Raw genomic sequence first — 6583 nt, forward strand, 5'->3', positions numbered from 1 at the left:
GATGGCTGACACCGAGGCTATCCCCCAACACACGCCGCCCCGCCCCCGCGCCGCGCGCCAGCCAATCACACACAATGGAGGGAAGGCTCGGCTCCGCCCCCGCGCCCCCGCTCGCGCCCCGCCCCCGCCCCTCCCCCCGCGCGCCCGTTCGCTGGAGCGCGCTCGCTCCTCCCCCGCGCGCCGCCCGCTCGCTCCTCCCGGCTGCCTCGCGCCGTGTGTGTACAAACACAAAAGACACGCCGAGGGGCCGCCGGCTCCCGCCGCCCGCCGCCCGCCCCGGCCCCGCAGCCCCCGACCCTGCTCTGCGCGCACACGTCCTCGAGCCCCCCAGGCCCGGGTTTGGGGCGTAGAGGGGAGCGTGGGGGAGGGGAGGGGAGGGCACGAGGCAGCGGCCCGGATCAACGCCCGTCCTGCGGGCGCCTGGGGCCGCGGCGGGAGGGGCAGGGCCCGGCCCCACTCCCGCGCGGTCCCCGGCGCGCGCCCCCGAGGTGCCCCTGGCGGCGTGGGGGCGGGGGAAAGGACGCGGCCGGCTGGGTCGCGGCGCCCCGGTGGAGCTCAGTCCCCGCCGGGAAGCTCGGGAGCGGACGGCGTCCCGCCCCTGCTCGCGGGTAGGGCCGCCGCCGCAGCTGGAGGGCGGCCCTCCTCCGGCTGAAGCCTGGGAACCCGCGCGCGCGGGGCTCGCGGCTCGGGCCCGAGTCCGCCCGCCGTCCACTTAAGCCGCTCAGACTCCGGCCCCGGCCGGGGTGGGCCTCCGGCGAGAGCGCCGCGGGCGGCCGGTCAGGCGGTCAGCCCCTTGCCAGGTGGCAGTCACCTGGGACCGGGCTCGTCCTCTCCCTGGGCCACGGTGCCCGATGCAAGATGGCTGTATTTTGAAAGCGTCTGAAACATTGGAATACACAGCCACCTGGAGCAGGGCTCGGCAGCTCGTCCTGCCCGCCCGCCAGCGCGGGCCTTGGGACCTCTCAGGGTTCGGCTGATTGCTGCGGAAAGGAGTTGCCAGACAGAGCGTAGTCAAGTGTTGTCAGCAGCTTCTGCATAGTTTAGAAGCGGCTGGAAACGGCATAAGTAAGTGGTGCCAGTAAGTGGCCTCGGGATTGTTAGGTTTACCAGTTTCCTCATTCTCAGCAGCACGGGAAACAGACTGTGAGTTATCCCTTGTTATCCCTGCTGTCAGTGACGGGCTTTGCGCATAGGACCCATCCCGAGGGGGCACGGGCAACGCTCCCCAAGTGCGTGTGAAGGTTTTCTGTGGCGGTGTCATGCAGAAGTCCCAAAAGACAGAGAAGAAGCTACAAGGATGCTAACCACTATGTCTGTCTGAAGATCTCACAGAGCATCTTAGTCATAAACATTATCCTGAAACAGATATGTGGAAATCAGATAGGAGGGAAGGGATGGATTTGTCCAAGGTCACCTAAGTGTGGAACACAACCTGGAGAAACAAACAAACAAAAATCCAGCCCTCCTGTTTCATTACTATTTAATGAATGTTAAGTGTCCGTGGCTGCTGCGTAGAACACATGCAATCTGAGATCCGATCCCAAAAGCAGAAAAGCCTAGGCTGAGCCACCAGCAGGGGATTCCTATCATTTGAGCCCAGAAGGGTTTGTTTGTTTGTTCTTTGTTTTCAGGAAACCAAAATATTTGTAGTTAGATTTATTCAGGAAGACTATTCTACATCAGTTAAATTCATTGTATCCTCAAAAAATGTTGAATGACGTGGGTAATGTTTTCTTGGTATGCTAGATTTTTCCATAACTACTTCTTACAGCTTTAAAAAAATATTTTAAGGTAGGGAAAGACTATTTCAGGTGAAATGCTTCTGTTCTCGGATTGTCTGAACCAACTCAGCTGTCTGTCTATCACAAGGAGGTAGTAAAGACTTGTGGGAAGGTAGGCCCCAAGAAGTAGCTGTAGGGTAGAGTATTAAGCACCTGGGTAGGTGGCTGAGCACCCGCCTGGTGGCTCTGGGGAGTTTTCTCATTGAGCACTGAGTGCCGGCTCTGTGTTCAGCACAGTTCTCGGTGCTGGGATCTCTGCAGTGAACAACACCAGGGATGCTCCAGGCCCCTGGGGCTTCTGGTCTCTGGGGTCCCTGCATGCACAGGGAAGTAGTGCCTGTGGGAAGGAGGGGAAGGAGGGGAACGGGTGTCCCTAGCATGGCAAAAGCTGTGCTTAGGATGGAGGCGGGGGTTGTAGAGTCCGGGTAGTGGGGAAGAAGAGCTGCAGGGCCACGAGTCCCCGAGGCCACACGTCTGCTCTGCTTCTAGAACTCTTGGGCTAGTGATGGCCTCAGCATTCGGAGTTTAAAGGGGGGGGAGGGGGAAGGAGGGGAGCAAAAGCTTTTAAGTTAAAATGTTTTCCCTGGAATAGAATGCTTGCAGCCACTAATTTAGATTTGTTTATAAGTGAAAGTGAATGAGTAGGCTGGGAAGGATTTTAAAAGCATCCCTCTCCATACCCACTTGGCTCCTCTCTGCCAAGTACGAAGGTTTCTGCCGCACGGAGACGTTTCCGGCCACTCTCGTGTTCTCGCCATGCACACTGCACCACAGGGTCCTTCCTCTTTGGCACATAGGTTGAGTCCATCACTTGCTTGTGGTCTGATTCCTCTCCAAAGGATGTCTACTCCAGGACAGCTGTGGGCTTCTTTCTGGTGGCCTAGCCCTGCTGCCTGCCCACCCCCTCCACATGCACACATCTGTCCCCAAGTACTGTATGTTTAGTTCCAGGGAGGCCATCATATACCTCAGTAGAGAGAACACTGTAACAAGCCCCCTTGTCCCCATCACTCAGCTTCAAGCTTCATCCCTCTACGTTTCTACACATTACTCCCACTTCCCCCACTTGAATTATTTGAAGCAAATCCCGGACTACATCATTGTGTTTTTAGATCTCCCAGTGTGTATCATAGAAGCCAAATAAACGATTGATGCGCCTCTTACCTCTCATAATATACAGATTTTTTCCTCTGCACAGACTTACAATGGGTTATGTCCTGATTGAACCCATCATAAATTGAAAATGTAAGTCAGAAGTACATCTAACCCACCTTACCTGTGGACCACCAGAGCGTCAGTTGTTCACCCTCATGATGGAGGGGCTGACTCCGAGCTGCAGCTTCCTGCTGCTACCCAGCACTCCAAGACACGTTGCATTGCTTGCTCAGGAAAAAATTCAAAATTCAAAGTACAGTTTCTACTGAAAGCCTATCCCTTTTGCATCAGTGTAAAATGGAAAAATCGCAAATCAATCCATCTTAAGTCCAGGAGCCATCTGTATGTGCACTTTGTTGTATTTGCATTTGTCCTGAGGCTCAGATCCCAATCCTGTCTCCAAAACTCCCTCTCTTCAGTCTTGCCTGGGGACATGGCACTGTGCTTACTCCACTGCTCAAACTCGAATTTACAGACATCCTCCTTGAGCACTGAGCTTTGCTTTTACCTCCGTGGCCAATCTCTTTAGTCCTGACTCTGAAATGTTCTCTGATGAACCAGTCGTCTCCTAGCCTCCCACAGAAACTTCCTGTGCGACCTTTCTCTGGTCAGTAGCTCTGTGTTCCAGTTCTGCTTGGCATACCCAGATGGGCAGTATAGCACCTGAATCAGATTAGGCCTCACCATTGCTTACATCTGCTCAGTGGCCTCTCGTGGCTCTGGGCTAAACGCCACACCCCTCCTCCAGAGCACTGTGCTGCAGAGGAGCCGCCTATAGCCCATCAAGTCCTTCCCTGCCTGAGGGGCATTGAACTTGCTCTCTCAGGCTTCTGTGCTCCCCCCTAGCTGTCACAGGACTGGCTCACCATCTTCTGAAGCAACACTTCCGACCTCCCCTATGCAAACTTATTCTGAGAAAGTGATCACATCTGTAAGGTACCCCGAGGAACAGTGAAAGGGATTTGGAGAGTTAACTGTTCCTCAGAGGGGAGGGCACTGAGGTGTAGCAAGTTGAGCCGCTACTTAGGCTGCCTTTATCCATATCACAGTGCCAGTTAATCCTGGCACCTCTGCCTTCAATCCAGTTCCCTGCTAATGCATCCTGACCACCCAGGTGGGAGACCCAGGTGGAGTTCTGTTGTGGCCACTTGGGGAGTGAACCAGTGGATAGACAATCTCCCTCTATCACTCTGCCTTTCAAGTAGATGAAAATAAGCAAATAAACATTTTTTAAAAATGAAACTTCATTATATTTTATGTAATTGCTGTAAGGAAAATACTAGCTTTTAGGGAATATATGAAATGTCAAGCTTATATAAAACTCCCAAACAAGACATTTTCAAAGTTTTTAATGAGAGCTTGCTTCCTATTTATGTCAGGTCTGTGTTTTGTTTTGTTTTGTTTTTTAAAGATTTATTTATTTATTTGAAAGGCAGAGTTAGAAAGAGAGGGAGAGTGAGAGCTTCCATCTGTTGGTTCACTCTCCAAATGTCTGCAACAGCCAGGGCTGGGCGAGGCTGAAGAGGGAGCCAGGAGCTTCATCTGGGTCTCCCACTTGGGTTGGGCCCAAGCACTTGAGTCATCTTTACTGCTTTTCCCAGGTGCATTAGCAGGGAGCTGGATTGGAAGTAGAGCTGCCAGGACCCATGTCCATGTGGAATGCTGGCATTGCAGGTGGCAGCTTAACCCACTACGCCACAAGACCAGGCCCATGTCAGGTTTTATGCTTGAAATGGCCATGTGTAATTCCTGACCAAGACTTTATAATAAAAATCTTTTCTAATGCTCAATAATCCCATTGTTGAAAGACTTCATGCACACAAGTAGATGAAAAAAAGTCTTTTTTGGGAGATAAGTGGAAACAGTGCCTTTTTTTTTTTTTTTAAGATTTATTTATTTGAGAGGCACAGTTACAAACAGAGAGAAGGAAAGAGAGGTCTTCCATCCGCTGGTTCTCTCCCCAGCAGTGGCTGGAGCTGGGCTGATCCAAAGCCAGGAAACAGGAGCTTCTTCTGGGTCTGCCACATGGGTGCAGAGGCCCAAGCATTTGGGCCATCTTCCTCTGCTCTCACAGGCTGTGAGCAGAGAGCTGGAGCAGAAGAGGAGCAGCTGGGATGTGAACTTGGTGCCCATTTGAGATGCTGGTGCTGCAGGCAGAAGTTCAACCTATTATACCACAGCACCAGCCCGAAAAAAATTCAAAATCATTTTTCAATTATTCAAAATGTGTTTGTTAACAGTTGAAGTTATATATTTAAAATTCTTTCCTTTTTTTCACTGGTAAATGCAATCTTGAAATTTCTTGTGAGTAGATTTCAAATCCAATTAAACTTTTTAAAGGGTAAGTACCTAAAAGGTAGCTCAAATTGCAGAATACACATGTGCCACTAGGCAGTCAGCCTGCGGCTGCCCTGGGCACCACCAGAAGGGCCTATCCTATGCATCACAAATGGAGGGAAGCCCCTGACAAGAAGACAGGAATCCAAAGCCCTGTGTGATGTCCTGACTGCTGCATGTGGGGCTGCAGTGCCCCCTGGGCACCTGGCACAGGCATCCCTCAGGCTCCTTGACCACAAAGACAGTGCTCTGTGACCTGTAGAGCGAAAGTGTTGTTCGGGGGACAGGGTACCTCCTCCGCTGTGCTCTCTGGCTCACATGGAGCTGTGAGTGGTGGGTGCCGCTTATCTGCTCAGCACTGTGGAGACTGAGTGGCACAGGTTAGGCCCACTATGCCCAAACTGCCCTCCAAGGAGCCCTAGTCAGAGCTGTTCCCAACCAGGAGTACTGCTCCCTCCAGTTGAGGAAATCCTACCTCCTGGCTCCCCTGTAACTCATAATGAACCTTATTGGTGCTCCAAGGTCTCACCTCTTCTCATCTTTTCTTTCCACAAAAAGAGTTCCTATCTGCTGGTCACTCCCCTAAATTCTTGCAATGATCAAGGCTGGGCCAAGGCTGAAGCTGGGAGCTGGGAATGCAATCCAGGTCTCCCATGTGGATGTCAGGACCCCAAGTACATGAGCCGTCATCTGCCACTTCCCAGGGTGCACATTAGCAGGAGGCTGGAATTGAGAGTGGAGCTGGGACTCAAACCCAGCCACTCCATTTTGAGGTGCAGGCATCCCAAGCAGCAGTTTAACTGCTGGGCCAAATGCCCACCCCTTATTTTTCTTCTTGTCACAAGGAATTCTAGATAACCACTTCTAACACTTTGAGTTATATATTTTCACTTCTTTCCAATATAGGCTATATTTCTAATATATGATATTCAGATATTTGACTTCTTTCCAACATGCATAAACATGATATCAACACACAAATTCTTCTTTGGGTGAGTTTCCAAAAATAGGAATTTACCTGAACCTCGAAAGATGAGCCGGATTAGGTGCGAGGCAAAGGGAACAGCAGGAATACAGCGTGGAGGCCAGCACCTCTGTATCACCAGGACACGTATGGAAAGGCAGGAACTCTAGAGAGGACCCTGGAGAATGTCCGAAACATGGTCCTGCATGGCCTTGTCTGTCGGGCTGGAGGCCTGGGCTGGGGGAGGGGAGGCATCTTCGGAGGGGAAGGACAGGATTCAGTTTTCTTGTGTGAATGCGATGTTGGCAGCAGGGCGGGTGGTGTGTTTGGGGTAGGAGGTTAAGAC

The sequence above is a fragment of the Lepus europaeus genome, chromosome 14 (assembly GCF_033115175.1).
Source record: "Lepus europaeus isolate LE1 chromosome 14, mLepTim1.pri, whole genome shotgun sequence".
NCBI lineage: Eukaryota > Metazoa > Chordata > Mammalia > Lagomorpha > Leporidae > Lepus > Lepus europaeus.